Raw genomic sequence first — 21,187 nt, forward strand, 5'->3', positions numbered from 1 at the left:
CCTCTCCCTGATGCCTGATATAAAACCAAAACGTCTCCGTAAATATTGCTCCCAAGATTGGCCGACATACCCCCTAGACAATAACAACCAATGGCCCCCAGGGGGAACTCTTGATCCTAACATCACTCGCAATCTCTTTAACTACTGCCAGCGCCTGAAAAAGTGGAAGGAGATTCCCTATATGGAAGCTTTCCACCTCCTCCTCCCCCCGCCCCTTCCCAAGTTCTCCTAGCCTGCAAGCCGCCGCCCCCACATAAGCCTCCTGTTCACTCCCTTCCCCTTCTTCTCCTACAACAGCCCTTCCCCCTTCCTCCCTCACCATCTCCTCCTGCATCTCACCTCCTCTGCCTTCGTCCCCCACAGATTAAGCCTGAGCCTTTCAGCCCCCCTTTAACTAGGTCCCGGGGGCCTCCTCCGTCTTTGCCCTCATCACCTGTTTCTCCCCAGTTAGAGACTGCCTTTGTCCTCTCACATGTTTGTAGAGAGAATGGGAAAGCACCTTCGCCCATGTCTAAACGCAGCATGGGAAAGCACAAGCTAGAGAACAACTGGTGCAGTCCTTGGAAGTTATCTGTCCACAAAAACATATCTTGTCCTCGAAGATGAGCCAAGACTCCTCATTCTGAAAATAGGGAGACCTTGAAGATGTGTAGGAACACCACCCCTGCTTCTAGCTATGCCCTTCCCCCACTTGCTGATGTGGCAGGAATGGAGAACAAAGAACATTCTGTTTATGCATTCCATAAGCAATTAACTGGAGCCCTGCTGTAGCTCAGTTAGTAGAGCATGGGACTCTTAACCTCAGAGTCATGAGTTCAAGCCCAACTAGAGCAGCAGAGGCAAGCAGCTGGGCTGCTGGCTGGTGACACATGAGTCCGATTCTATCTTTCTTTATTTTCTTTGCCCGCCTTCCGCAGTTCAGGACCTGCTCGACTAGGCGTGGCTAGACCGCATCACTCCCCCACAGACTGAGCCAGAACCCTTCAGTTCCCCTCAGACTCGGTTCTGAGGGCCTCCCAAAATTATCGCCCCCCCTCCAGGACGTAGCTTAGACAGACTCACTCAAGCCCTATTATAGTATACCAGCCTTGACCCAGAAACGCCTGACGGAAGACATGTCCTTATGACATACTTCCTAGCTCAAAGCTACCCCAACATTAAAGCTAAACTCAAAAAGTTAGAACAGGGCCCCGCTACCCCACAGACTGAGATCCTAACAGTGGCCTTTAAAGTCTTCCATAACCGGGAGGAGGAGAAAGAACGCCATAAACAAAAGGCTGATCAGGCCAATTTACAAATGTTGGCCCAGCTGATAAAACCACAACCTGGGCGCCCCTTTAAAACAAGCCCCCGCTAAGAGCTTGTTTCAAGTGCGGAAAAGAGAGACATTGGTCAAGGGCGTGCCCCTCCCCCAGATCTCCTACCACCCCATGCCCCAGATGCCACAAAAAGGGCCACTGGGGGTCTGATTGCCCAACCACCCAAAGGGGTGGCTGGACAAACAACCCCCATCCTAAGCCCGCCGTAGTGAGGCTGCCACAAGAAGATTGACGGGGCCCGGGGGCTTCTTGCCTGATCATTTCCATCAGCAAACAAGAGCCCAGGGTTACTTTAACTGTAGACGGTCTCCCCATCTTCTTCCTCCTAGATACAGGAGCCACTTTCTCAGTCTTGCGAGAATACCGGGGCCCTACCACGCCTGCCATTACTCCTATAGTTGGGGTAAGAGCTAAACAGATTTTCCCATTAACCCCCCCCCTTTTATGCACAATCCAAGACGATCCCATACCTTTCTCCCACTCCTTCCTGGTTCTGCTCCAGTGTCCCATCCCTTTACTACGACGGGACATCCTTACTCTCCTCCATGTTTCCATAACTATATCCACTCCCACAGCCCCCAGTACTCCCTTTCTGATGGCCCTCATAGCCGACGACCCCCCTCTACCCAATGAAAGCTCCAGTTCCGCCCTCATACACCCTGTAAATCCCAAAGTTTGAGACATTACAAGCCCCTCCGTGGCTCTATGTCCTCCTGCCTCTATCAAATTACGTGACCCCTCTCAGTATATCTGTCAGGTCCAATACCCCCTAACCACCTCAGCCCTCATAGGCCTCCAACCCATCATTCAAGATCTCTTAAACAAAAATTACCTCAGACCCACTCACTCCCCATTTAATACCCCCATATTAGCTGTTAAAAAAACCAACAGAACTTTCCGCCTCATCCAAGACCTTCGCCTCATCAACATAGCCGTTGTCCCTATCCATCCCTTAGTTCCAAATCCATATACCCTTTTATCGTGGATCCCTGCCTCGGCATCCCACTTCTCAGTCCTAGATCTCAAGGATGCATTTTTCTATCCCTCTAGACCCCTCCTCCCAAGATTTTTTCATCTTCACCTGGACGGACCCATACACAAGACATTCTGAACAACTCACTTAGACAGTTTTGCCACAAAGCTTCCGAGATAGTCCCCACATTTTTTGGACAGGTCCTAGCTCAGGACCTCAAACAGTTTAATCATGATCACCCAACTCCACCTTATTACAATACATGGACAATCTTCTACTCTGCAGTCCCTCGTGAGAACAGTCTCAACTTGACACTGCCTCCATACTTAACCTTCTAGCTTCCAGAAGTTACCAAGTATCCCTCATCAAAGCTCAAATCTCTTCCTCTCCTGTCACTTACCTCAGATTCCTCCTGTCTCAACAAAGAAAGTCCATTACCTTAGACAGAAAACGGCTCCTCTCTGACCTGCCCGTTCCCAAAACCAAGACAGAAATCCTTTCCTTTCTAAGCCTGGCTGAGTATTTTAGAGCGTGGATCCCTAACCTCTCCGTGTTAGCAAGACCCCTATATGACCTCAGCAAGGGCCCCCCCTGAAGAACCATTATCCTCCTCACCCCGACACTCCTTCATTAAGCTCTGTCAAGCCCTTGTGGAAGCCCCAGGTCTCCATCTTCCTGATTTGTCGAAGCCCTTCTCATTATACATACTTTTTTTTTTTTTGAGAGGGCATCTCTCATATAATTGATCAAATGGTTGTTAACAACAATAAAATTCAGTATAGGGGGTTCAATGCTCAATGTACAATCATTAATCCATCTCAAGCCTAATTCTCGTCAGTCTCCAACCTTCTGAAGCATAACGAACAAGTTCTTACATAGTGAATAAATTCTTACATGGTGAACAGTACAAGGGCATTCATCACAGAAACATTCGGTTTTGATCACGCATTATGAACTATAAACAATCAGGTCAAATATGAATATTCATTTGATTTTTATACTTGATTTGTATGTGGATCCCACATTTCTCCCTTTATTATTATTATTATTATTATTATTATTATTATTATTATTTTTTGAGAGGGCATCTCTCATATTTATTGATCAAATGGTGGTTAACAACAATAAAATTCAGTATAGGGGGGTCAATGCTCAATGTACAATCATTAATCCATCTCAAGCCTAATTCTCGTCAGTCTCCAATCTTCTGAAGCATAACGAACAAGTTCTTACATGGTGAACGAATTCTTACAGAGTGAATAAATTCTTACATGGTGAACAGTACAAGGGCATTCATCACAGAAACTTTCGGTTTTGATCATGCAATATGACCTATAAACCATCAGGTCAAATATGAATATTCATTTGATTTTTGTACTTGATTTATATGTTGATCCCACATTTCTCCTATTATTATTATTATTTTTATTTTTAATAAAATGCTGAAGTGGTAGGTAGATGCAAGATAAAGGTAGAAAACATAGTTTAGTGCTGTAAGAAGGCAAATGTAGATGATCAGATGATCAGGTGTGTGCCTATGGACTAAGTATTAATCCAGGCTAGACAAGGGCAGCAAGACATCCACGGATGCAGAAGATTTCTCTCAAAGCAGGGGGGGTGAGGTTCTGAGCCTCACCTCTGTTGATCCCCAAATTCTCACCTGATGGCCCCCCTGCGACTGTGCCTGTCTTAGGTTGTTCCTCCCTTGAGGAATCTTACCCGTCTCTGGCTAACCAGTCATCTTCCGGGGCCATACAGGGAAATGTAAAGTTGGTAAGTGAGAGAGAAGCCATATTGTTTGCAAAGGTTAGCTTTTTACTTCTTTGCAGATTTATGCCCTGTGGCTTCTATGCCCAGCACTTGTCTCGAGGTATCTTTACCACCTGGAGGAATTATGATACTCGGTAAATTCGATATGAGGCACGAATTCTATTTAAGGTTTGTAATTAGGAAGGAAGAAGAAAAGCTATAGATGTAGCATATGAAGGAAACTTGGGAGGATTGATTATTTCTTTGACATATCTTCTTGTATAGTACCTTAAGTATGTATAGGTTTTAAACTACTAACTAATTTGCACACACATATTAACATAATAGGAATACGGTGACATAAACAAAGCAAATCTATAATTACCAGCCATCTCCAGTGAAGCCAAGAAAACCATTTAGGCACCCTAGGCATTTGTGAAAATTTATCTATAATATGATGGATATTTTCCAACTGTACTTGAACCATCAGACAAATTAAAGCAGCCCATTTCTGGGATCTGTTCACATCCCATATGTTCTTTTAACCATAGATAGTCTATAGTCATGAGATTTTGGGGTGCTACAACTTGCACCCCTCCCAACTCCTGGTTGAGTTCCAACAGTACAGATCCAGTCAAATTCGTTGTCTCACTGTATGCACATGCCAGCCTAGACATCTCCCTCCTCCTTCTTATGGCAAGTCCAGGAGACGGTGGGCTGGATGCAGCCACAACCGCAGCATCGTCCGGATCCCTGGGGAGGCTTTTTGATGATCATCCCCCGGCACGAGTCCTCCAGAGAGTGCTGATGCCGGAAGCTCCTCCTCATATCGTATCTTATTTCATTTTCTGGGTATCCAAGCTAGGCCTTGATCTTCTGCGTAGAAACAAACAGACCCTTTGCCCACACTTTGACATGCCCTCTATACCACTGTGCAGAACTCATTGGAGGTCAGCACACAGTAACTGCTTTTTTTTTTTTTTTTTTTAATTAAGAGAAAGGAATATTATCAGAAAAGAGTACCTCCATAGCTGATCATCTGACACCCTTTAAGTGATCAACATTAAGGATATTTAAAGCATGCATTGATCTTTGATTTACCAATAGTTTTATCCTGTTAACGAGTAATCCCCTTTTCTTTCTCTCTTTCTTTCTTTTTTTTTTTTTTTTTTTAAATTTTTAATCTACCCTTACATGAAGAATACTATGTTTACTATGCTCTCCGCTATATCAGGTCCCCCCTAACAACCCCATTACGGTTACTGTCCATCAGCTTAGCAAAATGTGGTAGAGTCACTACTTGTCCTCTCTGTGTTGTGCAGCCCACCCTCCCCTTTCTCCCTCCCCCCCATGCATGCTAATCTTAATACCCCCCTTCTTCTTCCCCCCCCTTATCCCTCCCTGCCCACCCATCCTCCCCAGTTCCTTTCCCTTTGGTACCTGTTAGTCCATTTTTGGGTTCTGTAATTCTGCTGCTGTTTTGTTCCTTCAGTTTTTCCTTTGTTCCTATACTCCTCAGATGAGTGAAATCATTTGGTATTTCTCTTTCTCCGCTTGGCTTATTTCACTGAGCATAATACTCTCCAGCTCCATCCATGTTGCTGCAAATGGTTGGATTTTTCCACTTCTTATGGCTGAGTAGTATTCCATTGTGTATATGTACCACATCTTCTTTATCCATTCATCTACAGATGGACATTTAGGTTGCTTCCAATTCTTGGCTATTGTAAATAGTGCTGCGATAAACATAGGAGTGCATCTGTCTTTCTCAAACTTGATTGCTGCGTTCTTAGGGTAAATTCCTAGGAGTGGAATTCCTGGGTCAAATGGTAGGTCTGTTTTGAGCATTTTGATGCACCTCCATACTGCTTTCCACAATGGTTGAACTAATTTACATTCCCACCAGCAGTGTAGGAGGGTTCCCCTTTCTCCACAGCCTCGCCAACATTTGTTGTTGTTTGTCTTTTGGATGGCAGCTATCCTTACTGGTGTGAGGTGATACCTCATTGTAGTTTTAATTTGCATTTCTCTGATAATTAGCGATGTGGAGCATCTTTTCATGTGTCTCTTGGCCATCTGTATTTCTTTTTTGGAGAACTGTCTGTTCAGTTCCTCTGCCCATTTTTTAATTGGGTTATTTGTTTTTTGTTTGTTGAGGCGTGTGAGCTCTTTATATATTCTGGACGTCAAGCCTTTATCAGATCTGTCATTTTCAAATATATTCTCCCATACTGTAGGGTTCCTTTTTGTTCTATTGATGGTGTCTTTCGCTGTACAGAAGCTTTTCAGCTTAATGTAGTCCCACTTGCTCATTTTTGCTGTTGTTTTCCTTGCCCGGGGAGATATGTTCAAGAAGAGATCACTCATGTTTATGTCTAAGAGGTTTTTGCCTATGTTTTTTTCCAAGAGTTTAATGGTTTCGTGACTTACATTCAGGTCTTTGATCCATTTTGAGTTTACCTTTGTATATGGGGTTAGACAATGGTCCAGTTTCATTCTCCTACATGTAGCTGTCCAGTTTTGCCAGCACCATCTGTTGAAGAGACTGTCATTTTGCCATTGTATGTCCATGGCTCCTTTATCAAATATTAATTGACCATATATGTTTGGGTTAATTTCTGGGGTCTCTAATCTGTTCCACTGGTCTGTGGCTCTGTTCTTGTGCCAGTACCAAATTGTCTTGATTACTATGGCTTTGTAGTAGAGCTTGAAGTTGGGGAGTGAGATCCCCCCTACTTTATTCTTCTTTTTCAGGATTGCTTTGGCTATTCGGGGTCTTTGGTGTTTCCATATGAATTTTTGAATTATTTGTTCCAATTCATTGAAGAATGTTGCTGGTAATTTGAGAGGGATTGCATCAAATTTGTATATTGCTTTCGGCAGGATGGCCATTTTGACGATATTAATTCTTCCTAGCCATGAGCATGGGATGAGTTTCCATTTATTAGTGTCCCCTTTAATTTCTCTTAAGAGTGACTTGTAGTTTTCAGAGTATAAGTCTTTCACTTCCTTGGTTAGGTTTATTCCTAGGTATTTTATTCTTTTTGATGCAATGGTGAATGGAATTGTTTTCCTGATTTCTCTTTCTATTCATTCGTTGTTAGTGTATAGGAAAGCTACAGATTTCTGTGTGTTGATTTTGTATCCTGCAACTTTGCTGTATTCCGATATCAGTTCTAGTAGTTTTGGAGTGGAGTCTTTAGGGTTTTTTATGTACAGTATCATATCATCTGCAAATAGTGACAGTTTAACTTCTTCTTTACCAATCTGGATTCCTTGTATTTCTTTGTTTTGTCTGATTGCCGTGGCTAGGACCTCCAGTACTATGTTAAACAACAGTGGGGAGAGTGGGCATCCCTGTCTGGTTCCCGATCTCAGTGGAAATGCTTTCAGCTTCTCGCTGTTCAGTATAATGCTGGCTGTGGGTTTATCATATATGGCCTTTATTATGTTGAGGTACTTGCCCTCTATTCCCATTTTGCTGAGAGTTTTTATCATGAATGGATGTTGAATTTTGTCAAATGCTTTTTCAGCATCTATGGAGATGATCATGTGGTTTTTGTCTTTCTTTTTGTTGATGTGGTGGATGATGTTGATGGATTTTCGAATGTTGTACCATCCTTGCATCCCTGGGATGAACCCCACTTGGTCATGGTGTATGATCCTTTTGATATACTGTTGAATTCTGTTTGCTAATATTTTATTGAATATTTTTGCATCTACGTTCATCAGGGATATTGGTCTGTAATTTTCTTTTTTGGTGGGGTCTTTGCCTGGTTTTGGTATTAGGGTGATGTTGGCTTCATAGAATGAGTTTGGGAGTATTCCCTCTTCTTCTATTTTGTGGAACACTTTAAGGAGAATGGGTATTATGTCTTCTCTGTGTGTCTGATAAAATTCCGAGGTAAATCCGTCCGGCCCCGGGGTTTTGTTCTTGGGTAGTTTTTTGATTACTGTTTCAATTTCTTTGCTTGTAATTGGTTTGTTTAACTTTTGTGTTTCTTCCTTGGTCAGTCTTGGGAGGTTGTATTTTTCTAGGAAGTTGTCCATTTCTTCTAGGTTTTCCAGCTTGTTGGCATATAGGTTTTCATAGTAGTCTTTAATAATTCTTTGTATTTCTGTGGAGTCTGTCGTGATTTTTCCATTCTCATTTCTGATTATGTTGATTTGTGTTGACTCTCTTTTTCTCTTAATAAGTTGGGCTAGAGGCTTATCTATTTTGTTTATTTTCTCAAAGAACCAGCTCTTGGTTTCGTTGATTTTTGCTATTGTTTTATTCTTCTCAATTTTGTTTATTTCTTCTCTGATCTTTATTATGTCCCTCCTTCTGCTGACTTTAGGCCTCATTTGTTCTTCTTTTTCCAGTTTTAATAATTGTGATGTTAGACTATTCATTTGGGATTGTTCTTCCTTCTTCAAGTGTGCCTGGATTGCTATATACTTTCCTCTTAAGACTGCTTTCGCTGCATCCCACAGAAGTTGGGGCTTAGTGTTGTTGTTGTCATTTGTTTCTATATATTCCTTGATCTCTATTTTGATTTGTTCATTGATCCATTGATTATTTAGTAGCATGTTGTTAAGCCTCCATGTGTTTGTGAGCCTTTTTGTTTTCTTTGTAGAATTTATTTCTACTTTCATACCTTTGTGGTCTGAAAAATTGGTTGGTAGAATTTCAATATTGTGGAATTTACTGAGGCTCTTTTTGTGAGCTAGTATGTGGTCTATTCTAGAGAATCTTCCATGTGCACTTGAGAAGAATGTATATCCTGTTGCTTTTGGATGTAAAGTTCTATAGATGTCTATTAGGTCCATCTGTTCTAGTGTGTTGTTCAGTGCCTGTGTGTCTTTACTTATTTTCTGCCCGGTGGATCTATCCTTTGGGGTGAGTGGTGTGTTGAAGTCTCCTACAATGAATGCATTGCAGTCTATTTCCCTCTTTAGTTCTGTTAGTATTTGCTTCACATATGCTGGTGCTCCTGTATTGGGTGCATATATATTTAGAATGGTTATATCCTCTTGTTGGACTAAGCCCTTTATCATTATGTAGTGGCCTTCTTTATCTCTTGTTACTTTCTTTGTTTTGAAGTCTATTTTGTCTGATATTAGTACTGCAACCCCTGCTTTCTTCTCACTGTTGTTTGCCTGAAATATGTTTTTCCATCCCTTGACTTTTAGTCTATGCTTATCTTTGGGTTTAAGGTGAGTTTCTTGTAAGCAGCATATAGATGGGTCTTGCTTTTTTATCCATTCTATTACTCTATGTCTTTTGATTGGTGCATTAAGTCCATTTACATTTAGGGTGACTATTGAAAGATATGTACTTATTGCCATTGCAGGCTTTAGATTCGTGGTTACCAAAGGTTCAAGGTTAGCTTCTTTAGTATCTTACTGCCTAACTTAGCTCGCTTATTGAGCTGTTATATACACTGTCTGGAGAGTCTTTTCTTCTCTCCCTTCTTATTCCTCCTCCTCCCTTCTTCATATGTTGTGTGTTTTGTTCTGTGCTCTTTTTAGGGGTGCTCCCATCTAGAGCAGTCCCTGTAGGATGCCCTGTAGAGGTGGTTTGTGGGAAGCAAATTCCCTCAGCTTTTGCTTGTCTGGGAATTGTTTGATCCCACCATCATATTTAAATGATAGTCGTGCTGGATACAGTATCCTTGGTTCAAGGCCCTTCTGTTTCATTGCATTAAGTATATCATGCCATTCTCTTCTGGCCTGTAGGGTTTCTGTTGAGAAGTCTGATGTTAGCCTGATTGGTTTTCCTTTATAGGTGACCTTTTTCTCTCTAGCTGCCTTTAAAACTCTTTCCTTGTCCTTGATCCTTGCCATTTTAATTATTATGTGTCGTGGTGTTGTCCTCCTTGGATCCTTTCTGTTGGGGGTTCTGTATAATTAAATGGTCTGTTCGATTATTTCCTCCCCCAGTTTGGGGAAGTTTTCAGCAATTATTTCTTCAAAGACCCTTTCTATCCCTTTTCCTCTTTCTTCCTCTTCTGGTATCCCTATAATACGAATGTTTTTCCTTTTGTATTGGTCACATATTTCTCTTAGTGTTGTTTCATTCCTGGAGATCCTTTTATCTCTCTCTCTGTCAGCTTCTATACGTTCCTGTTCTCTGGCTTCTATTCCTTCAATGGCCTCTTGCATCTTATCCATTCTGCTTATAAATCCTTCCAGGGATTGTTTCACTTCTGTGATCTCTTTCCTGACATCTGTGATCTCCTTCCGGACTTCATCCCACTGCTCTTGCATTTTTCTCTGCATCTCATCCCACTGCTCTTGCATTTTTCTCTGCATCTCATCCCATTGCTCTTGCATTTTTTTCTGCATCTCTGTCAGCATGTTCATGATTTTTATTTTGAATTCTTTTTCAGGAGGACTAGTTAGGTCTGTCTCCTTCTCAGGTGTTGTCTCTGTGATCTTTGTCTGCCTGTAGTTTTGCCTTTTCATGGTGATAGAGATAGTCTGCAGAGCTGGTACAAGTGACCGCTGGAAGAGCTTCCCTTCTTGTTGGTTTGTAGCCTTTTCCTGGGAGAATAGCGACCTCTAGTGGCTTGTGCTGGGCAGCTGTGCGCAGACAGGGCTTCTGCTTCCTGCCCAGTTGCTTTGGGGTTTATCTCCACTGTTGCTGTGGGCTTGGCCTGGCTGGGGCTGTTCCTCCAAAATGGTGGAGCCCCGTTAGAGGGGGAGCAGCCAGGAGACTATTTATCTCCGTAAGGGGCCTCTGTGCTCCCTGCTGCCCAGGGGGTTAGGGTGCCCAGAGATCCCCAGATTCCCTGCTTCTGGTCTAAGTGACCTGTCCTGCCCCTTTAAGATTTCCAAAAAGCACTCTCCAAACCAAAACAACAACAGCAACAATGAGAGAGGGAACAGAAAGGAAAAAAAAAAAGAAAAAACACGCGATTTTGTTTTTTTTTCCTCAGGTGCCGGTCCCAGGCACCCGCGCACTGGTCCTGCTGCCCTGTCTCCCTAGCACCAGGGTCCCTGTCCTTTCAAGGCTTCCAAAAAGCACCCACCCACCGGTCCCGCAGGGAAGGAACGCTCAATATTCTTTGTCCTCAGGCACTGGTCCCACGCACCCGCTCACCAGTCCTGCCGCCCTGCCTCCCTAGCACCGGGGTCCCTGTCCCTTCAAGGCTTCCAAAAAGCACTTGGCAAAAAGAGAGAAAAAAAAGGGGAAAAACGCGCGATTTCTTCCGTCCTCAGGTGCTGGTCTCAGGCACCCACCCACCGGTCCCACAGGGAAAAATGCGGGATATTCTTTGTCCTCAGGTGCCGGTCCCAGGCACCCGCTCACCAGTCCCGCCGCCCTGCCTCCCTAGCACCGGGGTCCCTGTCCCTTTTAGGCTTCCAAAAAGCACTCGCAGAAAAGAGAAAAAAAAAAGGGGAAAAACGCGCGATTTCCTCTGTCCTCAAGTGCCGGTCTCAGGCACCCGCCCACCGGTCCCGCAGGGAAAAACGGGGGATATTCTTTGTCCTCAGGCGCCGGTCCCAGCCACCCGCTCACCAGACCCGCCACCGTGCCTCCCTAGCACTGGGGTCCCCGTCCCTTCAAGGCTTCCAAAAAGCGCTTGCCAAAAAGAGAAAAAAAAAAAGGGGGAAAAACGCGCGACCTCCTCCGTCCTCAGGCACCGGTCTCAGGCACCCGCCCCCAGGTCTCGCAGGGAGAAACGCGGGATATTCTTTGTCCTCCGGCGCTGTTCCCAGGCACCTCCTCACCGGTCCCGCCACCCTGCCTCCCCAGCAACGGGGGCCCGTCCCTCTAAGGCTTCCAAAAAGCGCTCGCCAAAAAAAAAAAACTGCTCCGGTTTCTCTCCACCCGCCGGGAGCCGGGGGGAGGGGCGCTCGGGTCCCGCCGGCCTGGGGCTTGTATCTTACCCCCTTCACAAGGCGCTGGGTTCTTGCAGGTGTGGATGTGGTCTGGATGTTGTCCTGTGTCCTGTGGTCTCTATTTTAGGAAGATTTTTCTTTGTTATATTTTCATAGCTCTATGTGTTTTTGGGAGGAGATTTCCACTGCTCTACTCACGCCGCCATCTTGGCTCCCGCCCTCCTTGGTAGTCTATTTTTATTTTTAATAAAATGCTGAAGTGGTAGGTAGATGCAAGATAAAGGTAGAAAACATAGTTTAGTGCTGTAAGAGGGCAAATGTAGGTGATCAGGTGTGTGCCTATGGACTAAGTATTAATCCAAGCTAGACAAGGGCAGCAAAACATCCACGGATGCAGAAGATTTCTCTCAAAGCAGGGGGGGGTGAGGTTCTGAGCCTCACCTCTGTTGATCCCCAATTTCTCACCTGATGGCCCCCCTGCGACTGTGCCTGTCTTAGGTTGTTCCTCCCTTGAGGAATCTTACCCGTCTCTGGCTAACCAGTCCTCTTCCGGGGCCATACAGGGAAATGTAAAGTTGGTAAGTGAGAGAGAAGCCATATTGTTTGAAAAGGTTAGCTTTTTACTTCTTTGCAGATTTATGCCCTGTGGCTTCTATGCCCAGCACTTGTCTCGAGGTATCTTTACCACCTGGAGGAATTATGATACTCGGTAAATTCGATATGAGGCATGAATTCTATTTAAGGGTTGTAATTAGGAAGGAAGAAGAAAAGCTATAGAGGTAGCATATGGAAGAAAACATGGGAGGATTGATTATTTCTTTGACATATCTTCTTGTAGAGTACCTTAAGTATGTATAGGTTTTAAACTTCTAACTAATTTGCGCACACATATTAACATAATAGGAATACGGTGACATAAACAAAGCAAATCTATAATTACCATCCATCTCCAGTGAAGCCAAGAAAACCATTTAGGCACCCTAGGCATTTGTGAAAATTTGTCTATGATATGATGGATATTGTCCTACTGTACTTGAACAGTCTGAGAAAAATCAGACAAATTAAAGCAGCCCATGTCTGGGATCTCTTCACATCCCACATGTTCTTTTAACCATAGATAGTCTATAGTCATAAGATTTTGGAGTGCTACATCTTGCACCCCTCCCAACTCCTGGTTGAGTTCCAACAGTGCATATCTGGTCAAATTCATTGTCTCACGTATGCACATGCCAGCCTAGACATCTCCCTCCTCATTCCAATGGCAAGTCAAGGAAACGGTGGGGTGGACGCAGCCACAACCGCAGCATCGCCCGGATTCCTGTGGAGGCTCTTTGATGATCATCCCCTGGCACGAGTCCTCCAGAGAGTGCTGATGCCAGAAGCTCCTCCTCATATCATATCTTAGATCATTTTCTGGGTATCCAAGCTAGGCCTTGATCTTCTGCATAGAAACAAACAGACCCTTTGCCCACACTTTGACATGCCCTGTATACCACTGTGCAGAACTCATTGGAGGTCAGCACATAGGGACTGCCTTTTTTTTTTTATTAAGAGAAAGGAATATTATCAGAAAAGAGGACCTCCATAGCTGATCATCTGACACCCTTTAAGTGATCAACATGAAGGATATTTAAAGCATGCATTGATCTTTGATTTACCAATAGTTTTATCCTATCAAGGAGTAATCCCCCTTTTCATTCTTTCTTTCTTTTTTTTAAATCTTTAATCTACACTTACATGAAGAATACTATGTTTACTATGCTCTCCCCTATATCAGGTCCCCCCTAACAACCACATTACGGTTATTGTCCATCAGCTTAGCAAAATGTTGTAGAGTCACTACTTGTTCTCTCTGTGTTGTGCAGCCCACCCTCCCCTTGCTCCCTCCCCCCATGCATGCTAATCTTAATACCCCCCTTCTTTCCCCCCCCCTTATCCCTCCCTGCCCACCCATCCTCCCCAGTTCCTTTCCCTTTGGTATCTGTTAGTCCATTTTTGGGTTCTGTAATTCTGCTGCTGTTTTGTTCCATCAGTTTTTCCTTTGTTCCTATACTCCTCAGATGAGTGAAATCATTTGGTATTTCTCTTTCTCCACTTGGATTATTTCACTGAGCATAATACTCTCCAGCTCCATCCATGTTGCTGCAAATGGTTGGATTTTTCCACTTCTTATGGCTGAGTAGTATTCCATTGTGTATATGTACCACATTTTCTTTATCCATTCATCTACCGATGGACATTTAGGTTGCTTCCAATTCTTGGCTATTGTAAATAGTGCTGTGATAAACATAGGGGTGCATCTGTCTTTCTCAAACTTGATTGCTGCGTTCTTAGGGTAAATTCCTAGGAGTGGAATTCCTGGGTCAAATGGTAGGTCTGTTTTGAGCATTTTGATGAACCTCCAAACTGCTTTCCACAATGGTTGAACTAATTTACATTCCCACCAGCAGTGTAGGAGAGTTCCCCTTTCTCCACAGCCTCGCCAACATTTGTTGTTGTTTGTCTTTTGGATGGTAGCTATCCTTACTGGTGTGAGGTGATACCTCATTGTAGTTTTAATTTGCATTTCTCTGATAATTAGCGATGTGGAGTATCTTTTCATGTGTCTATTGGCCATCTGTATTTCTTTTTTAGAGAACTGTCTGTTCAGTTCCTCTGCCCATTTTTTAATTGGATTATTTGTTTTTTGTTTGTTCAGGCATGTGAGCTCTTTATATATTCCTGGACGTCAAGCCTTTATCGGATCTGTCATTTTCAAATATATTCTCCCATACTGTAGGGTTCCTTTTTGTGCTATTGATGGTGTCTTTTGCTGTACAGAAGCTTTTCAGCTTAATGTAGTCCCACTTCCTCATTTTTGCTGTTGTTTTCCTTGCCCGGAGAGATATGTTCAAGAAGAGGTCACTCATGTTTATGTCTAAGAGGTTTTTGCCTATGTTTTTGTCCAAGAGTTTAATTGTTTCATGACTTACATTCAGGTCTTTAATTCATTTTGAGGTTACCTTTGTATATGGGGTTAGACAATGGTCCAGTTTCATTCTCCTACACGTAGCTGTCCAGTTTTGCCAGCACCATCTGTTGAAGAGACTGTCATTTTGCCATTGTATGTCCATGGCTCCTTTATCAAATATTAATTGACCATATTTGTTTGGCTTAATGTGTGGAGCCCCTAATCTGTTCCACTGGTCTGTGGCTCTGTTCTTGTGCCAGTACCAAATTGTCTTGATTACTATGGCTTTGTAGTAGAGCTTGAAGTTGGGGAGTGAGATCCCCCCTACTTTATTCTTCTTTTTCAGGATTGCTTTGGCTATTCGGGGTCTTTGGTGTTTCCATATGAATTTTTGAATTATTTGTTCCAATTCATTGAAGAATGTTGTTGGTAATTTGAGAGGGATTGCATCAAATCTGTATATTGCTTTGGGCAGGATGGCCATTTTGACGATATTAATTCTTCCTAGCCATGAGCATGGGATGAGTTTACGTTTATTAGTGTCCCGTTTAATTTCTCTTAAGAGTGCCTTGTAGTTTTCAGAGTATAAGTCTTTCACCTCTTTGGTTAGGTTTATTCCTAGGTATTTTATTCTTTTTGATGCAATGGTGAATGGAATTGTTTTCCTGATTTCTCTTTCTATTGATTCATTGTTAGTGTATTGGAAAGCTACAGATTTCTGTGTGTTAATTTTCTATCCTGCAACTTTGCTGCATTCCGATATCAGTTCTAGTAGTTTTGGAGTGGAGTCTTTAGGGTTTTTTATGTACAGTATCATATCAACTGCAAATAGTGACAGTTTAACTTCTTCTTTACCAATCTGGATTCCTTGTATTTCTTTGTTTTGTCTGATTGCCGTGGCTAGGATCTCCAGTACTATGTTGAATAACAGTGGGGAGAGTGGGCATCCCTGTCTTGTTCCCGATCTCAGAGGAAATGCTTTCAGCTTCTCGCTGTGCAATATAATGCTGGCTGTGGGTTTATCATATATGGCCTTTATTATTTTGAGGTACTTGCCCTCTATTCCCATTTTGCTGAGAGTTTTTATCATGAATGGATGTTGAATTTTGTCAAATGCTTTTTCAGCATCTATGGAGATGATCATGTGGTTTTTGTCTTTCTTTTTGTTGATGTGGTGGATGATGTTGATGGATTTTCGAATGTTGTACCATCCTTGCATCCCTGGGATGAACCCCACTTGGTCATGGTGTATGATCCTTTTGATATACTGCTGAATTCTGTTTGCTAATATTTTGTTGAGTATTTTTGCATCTACATTCATCAGGGATATTGGTCTGTAATTTTCTTTTTTGGTGGGTTCTTTGCCTGGTTTTGGTATTAGGGTGATGTTGGCTTCATAGAATGAGTTTGGGAGTATTCCCTCTTCTTTTATTTTTTGGAACACTTTAAGGAGAATGGATATTATGTCTTCTCTGTGTGTCTGATAAAATTCCGAGGTAAATCCGTGCGGCCCCGGGGTTCTGTTCTTTGGTAGTTTTTTGCTTACCTTTTCAATTTCTTTGCTTGTAATTGGTTTGTTTAACTTTTGTGTTTCTTCCTTGGTCAGTCTTGGGAGGTTGTATTTTTCTAGGAAGTTGTCCATTTCTTCTAGGTTTTCCAGCTTGTTGGCATTCATTATACATTCTTGAGAGGTACAGTCAAGCTCTAGGAGTCCTAGGCCAATATTATGTCCCATCCTTTGCCCCAGTAGCTTATCTCTCCAAGCAATTAAACCGCACAGTTTGGGTATGGGCCCCCTGCCTACGAGCATTAGCCGCTAGACAGCTCTTGCAGAAGGAAGCTCATAAACTGACATTCAGGGCGCCCCTTACCATTCTGTCCCCACATCACCTAAAAGATCTCTTAACCTACAAAAGTTTACAGACTCTCCCTCCCTCCAGACTCCTGACCTTACTGTCCTCTTTCCTCCAAAATCCCGTTCACCCCCTTTGCCATCTATACCTGAATCATGACTTTTTTCTCCTTTACTGCTCTCTCGCTTTTTTTCCTCATTCCTATTGTCTTCCCCGCCACCCCAGCCTCCTTTGTATGGCGATTCAAAGTCAGACAGACTTACACACAGCATCAAACAAAAGCTACTGCCCTCATTGCCACATCAGACCGCCCTCTGAAAGGCTGCTCTAAGCCTTTATACCTCCACTTTCCTCCCTCCACCGAAGTGTTCACTAACAGCTACCCTTATTCTCCCTACCTCTGCTTCCTCTATGACCAAAAACAAGCCTTTTGCAGGCAATGGCCAGACACCTACGGGAGATGTCCCTACTGGTCTTGCGCCATTCACTACATACGTAACTCCCGGTACCCACAGTATTACTCCTCCAACAGTTTCATGAAATATCCCAACGGCTCATTCTCCTTATCAATCCCAGCTCCCTGGGACTCTCGATGGGCCGCCGGAGTCACAGCCTCAGTTTACTATGGGGGGTCCTCGACACCCCATGGTGCCCTTCATATCCCTCGAGAGTATGTTCCCTCTCATTCCCAGATCTCTCAAGTTGCATCAGATAGCAGACATTCCGAAAAAGTCATTATCCAAACTCTTGACGGCGCCTCTTCATCTTCTTATCCCCGCCCCTCTTCCCATTTCTCCTACTCTTCATTACAGCTCATTCAGGACACCACCATCTTTCTCAACCACACCCTTAACACAGCCAATTGTTTCTTGTGTGCATCACTACAGCGCCCACTGCTGGCCACCGTGCCCCTTAATATTTCCAACTACTCCTTCCATGCAGAAAGACAACCCCTCTGCCCCCTGGCAGACATACCCCTATGGGAACCAGAATACGCAAGTAATCTCACCATCCACCACTGTGTAGGCCCAACTCCACCCCCCTCCAGCTCACTTCACTGCCTCTCTATCTACACCCCTACCTCTAGCTCTAAGACTTTTACGCAACCGAGATACTTCTTTTAGTGTAATGGTAGTCTTTTCAACTCACTGCCTCCCAACTCCGATACACCCTGCATTCTCGTCACTCTAATCCCACAGCTTACACTTTGCAGCATGGCAGAATTTCTTGAGCTCCAACCTCCCTTGCCCTCGCGCACAGAAAGGGCTGCTTTCCTTCCCATCATAGTTGGTATCTCTTTGACCACCTCAGCCATTGGGGCAGAGTTTTTGGGAGGAGCCTTGGGTCACTCTCTATGGGCAGTTAGAGATCTCAACGCCAAACTTGAGGGAGCCCTGACATCCACTGCCGATTCCCTAGTCTCTCTCCAAAGACAAGTCACTTCGCTAGCTAAAGTCACCCTTCAAAACCAGCGGGCCTTAGATCTGCTTACAGCCGAGAAGGGCAGCTCCTTCATCTTCCTCTGGGAAGAGTGCTGCTATTACATCAACGAATCCGGCATTGTAGAAACTGACATCACCAAACTCACCGACCTTGCCTCCAGCCTCCACTCTGCTTCCAATTCCAACCCATTCTCTTCAATACTAACAAACTCCCTCCTTTCCTGGGTCTGGCCCATTGCAAGTCCCATAATAATCATTCTTCTCACCTGGCTCTTCTTACCCTGTATAATAAAGTTCATCAAATCCCAAGTCAGAAAAACCTCTAATCAAACTTTCAACCAGCTTTTACTCAAGAACTACCAGCTTCCAGCCACAGAAGATCCCTCACCCTCACGTGACCTCCTCACCACATGCTGAGATGGACCCCTCTCTCCGCTGGAAACTTCCTAGAAACAGTGGCCGCAGACGCCTGGCTCCTGGTATCCGTGTCCTCTTGGCACCATTAGAATCAACAAGTCCTCAACCTATAATTACAGGGAACCTTCATTGATTTCCAACCTGAAGAAGTCCACATCTACTCATCCTTACTGTGGGGAGTCCTATCAACCCTTTCCTCCCAATCCTCAAGACCTCACTCCCTTCTCTGCCCCCATTCAGCAAGAAGCAGTCAGAGAGAAAGCAACGTCCACAACCCCATAGAGGAGAAAGGGGGGAATGAAGGGCCCCCATCAGTAAGATGGCAAACTTCCGGTTTCTCTTCGGAGTCCTCGGTTCTCACCGGCGCCACTTGAAGCCCAATCACCTCTCGCCCCCCTCCCAATCCCAGCACCTAGCCAACAGCCACCAGCCCCGTAGAAGTAACACCACAATCACCCATGCCCCTTCCTATATAACCCAGCACCTTTCCCTAATAAAGCGGAATTCTCCGGTGAATTGCTGCGTTGTGTCGGTCCTTTCCTTTCAACAGCCACTCTTGCTTTTGTTTTGTTTTGTTTTGTTTTAATACTTGCCTGGCTTATCTTTTACTGTCATTTTACTTTCAGTTTACCTGTGTCATCGAATTGAAATGAAGTTGCTTATAAACAGCATATAGTTCAGTCTTGCTTTTTTAACCAGTTTACCAATTTTACCTCCTAATTTTTGTATTTACATTTTAATGTACTTCATGTAATTTGTGTGGTCAGCCCATTCATGCATGTTAAGGTGGAGGCCTGTCATTTTGTTATCTGTCTTCCGGTTTACGTGTTCCTTCTTCCTTTGTTTCTCTTGCTCTCCTCCAGATCATGTGAAGACTGTAAAGACTCTGTCATGATTTATTTACAGAGGTTTTGGGTGTATCCCTTCACACGTTCCTCAGTGGTGGTTCTGGGTGGCAAGGCACACACCCACAGCCTGTCAGCCTGCTGGGAGCTGTGCTGGCTCACCACTCTTGAGTCACGTGTGCACTCTGCGTCCATTTCCATCCCCTGGCCTTCCCTGCTTCTACATGTCTTGGGCATCAGATGGCATGCTCATTGTTTGTTCCAGTCATCATATATACTTTAGAAAATTCAAGAAGCAGGGGATTGCCCACTGGATTGACTCCTATTTCTGCTCTTCCTGTGTTTCCTTCCTCCCTCGTGCTCCAAGATGCCTCTGTCATATCCTTTTGTCTTAAAGTCCCTCCTTTAGCCAGTCTTTAGGGCAGGTCTGCTAGTGATAAATTCCTTTGGTTTTCTTTCATCTAAAAATGTATTCTCCTTTATTCTTGGATGAGACTGTCTTGTCCTTCAAGACTTAAAAAACATTGTGCCACTTCCTTCTGACCTCTGTAGTTTCAGATGGGATGCTCACTGTCATTTTGATCCATGTCCCCTATAGGTATTGTGTCATTTCTCTCTGGCTGCTTTCACAATTTTATCTCTAGTGCTCAGGAGTTAAATTGTAATACATCTTGATGTGGATTTCTTTGGGTGTTTCCTATGTGAGGCCTGTGCAGTCACTTGAATCTGTAATTTTCTAACTTTTACCTAAGAAATTTCAGCCATCATTGCTTTTTCAGGTCCTCTCTCCTGCTCTCTTTCTGGGACTCTGGTTCTATGAATGGGGGATCTTCTGTTACTCTCCCCAGGCTCTGGAGCCTCTGTTCATTTCTCAATGTGTTTTCTTCCTGTTATTCAGGTAAGCCATTTCTGTTGGCCTGTCCTCAGTCTCACTGACAAGCCTCTGTCATTTCCATGTACTCACAAGCCCATCCCCCAAGGTTTTCATTTCAGCGATTTTCCTACATTGTTCTGATTTCCTTTGCTTCTTTCTTATAATGTCAATTTGCTGAGATTTTCCATTTGTTTCAAGATAATTTGTTATTAGTTGTTGAACCACTTGTAATATGGCCGTTTTAAACTCCTTGCCAGATGGTCCCAGCATCTTGCCCTCAGTGCCGGCACCAGTCAGTTGCCTTTTTTCATTCTAGTTGTGATTTTCCTGGTTCTTGGGCTCCTCCCTGATTTTCCTGCTATGATGGACAGGTCTTTTGTTCGCTTTGTGTTCGGGTGTCGTGGACAGTTAGGCCATCATGTTCGGATCTTTAGCAGGCAGTCATCCTGTCGGTGCTTGGTGTGCAGAGACTGCGTTTTGTGGCCGTGGCTCCCAGGGACAGCATCATGGTTCAGAGGACTTGTGGCATTATTTTGGCCTCGTGCCGCTGGGGCACTGCAGGGATGGAAGGCTTCCCTGCCTGGCCACCCTGTGCCTCTGGGTGGGGAGGTGGGTATCCGGCCCCTGGGAAGAGAGTGCTTCCTGGGCTGAATGTCCCCTGCCAGTGCTCCCACCCCATACCCGAAAGCCTCTGGGTGGGATGGGAAAGGGGGGCTTGGGCCTGGGGGGAAAGGGGTGGCTTTTCCTTGGCTCCTTATTGGGAAGCCTCCCCTTGATCATCCTGCCAGCTCCCTTAGAGTTGACAGCAGGACCCCAGTTTCACACTGGGATGAATACACCTCCCTGATACTCCTGGTAGTGATGCCGGAGAATGAGCTTCACAAATACTCAAGGTAGGAGAGCAAGGTCCAGGCTTTTATTTAGAAATAAAGTGA

Source organism: Manis javanica, chromosome 6 (genome assembly GCF_040802235.1).
Source record: "Manis javanica isolate MJ-LG chromosome 6, MJ_LKY, whole genome shotgun sequence".
In the NCBI taxonomy this organism is placed as follows: domain Eukaryota; kingdom Metazoa; phylum Chordata; class Mammalia; order Pholidota; family Manidae; genus Manis; species Manis javanica.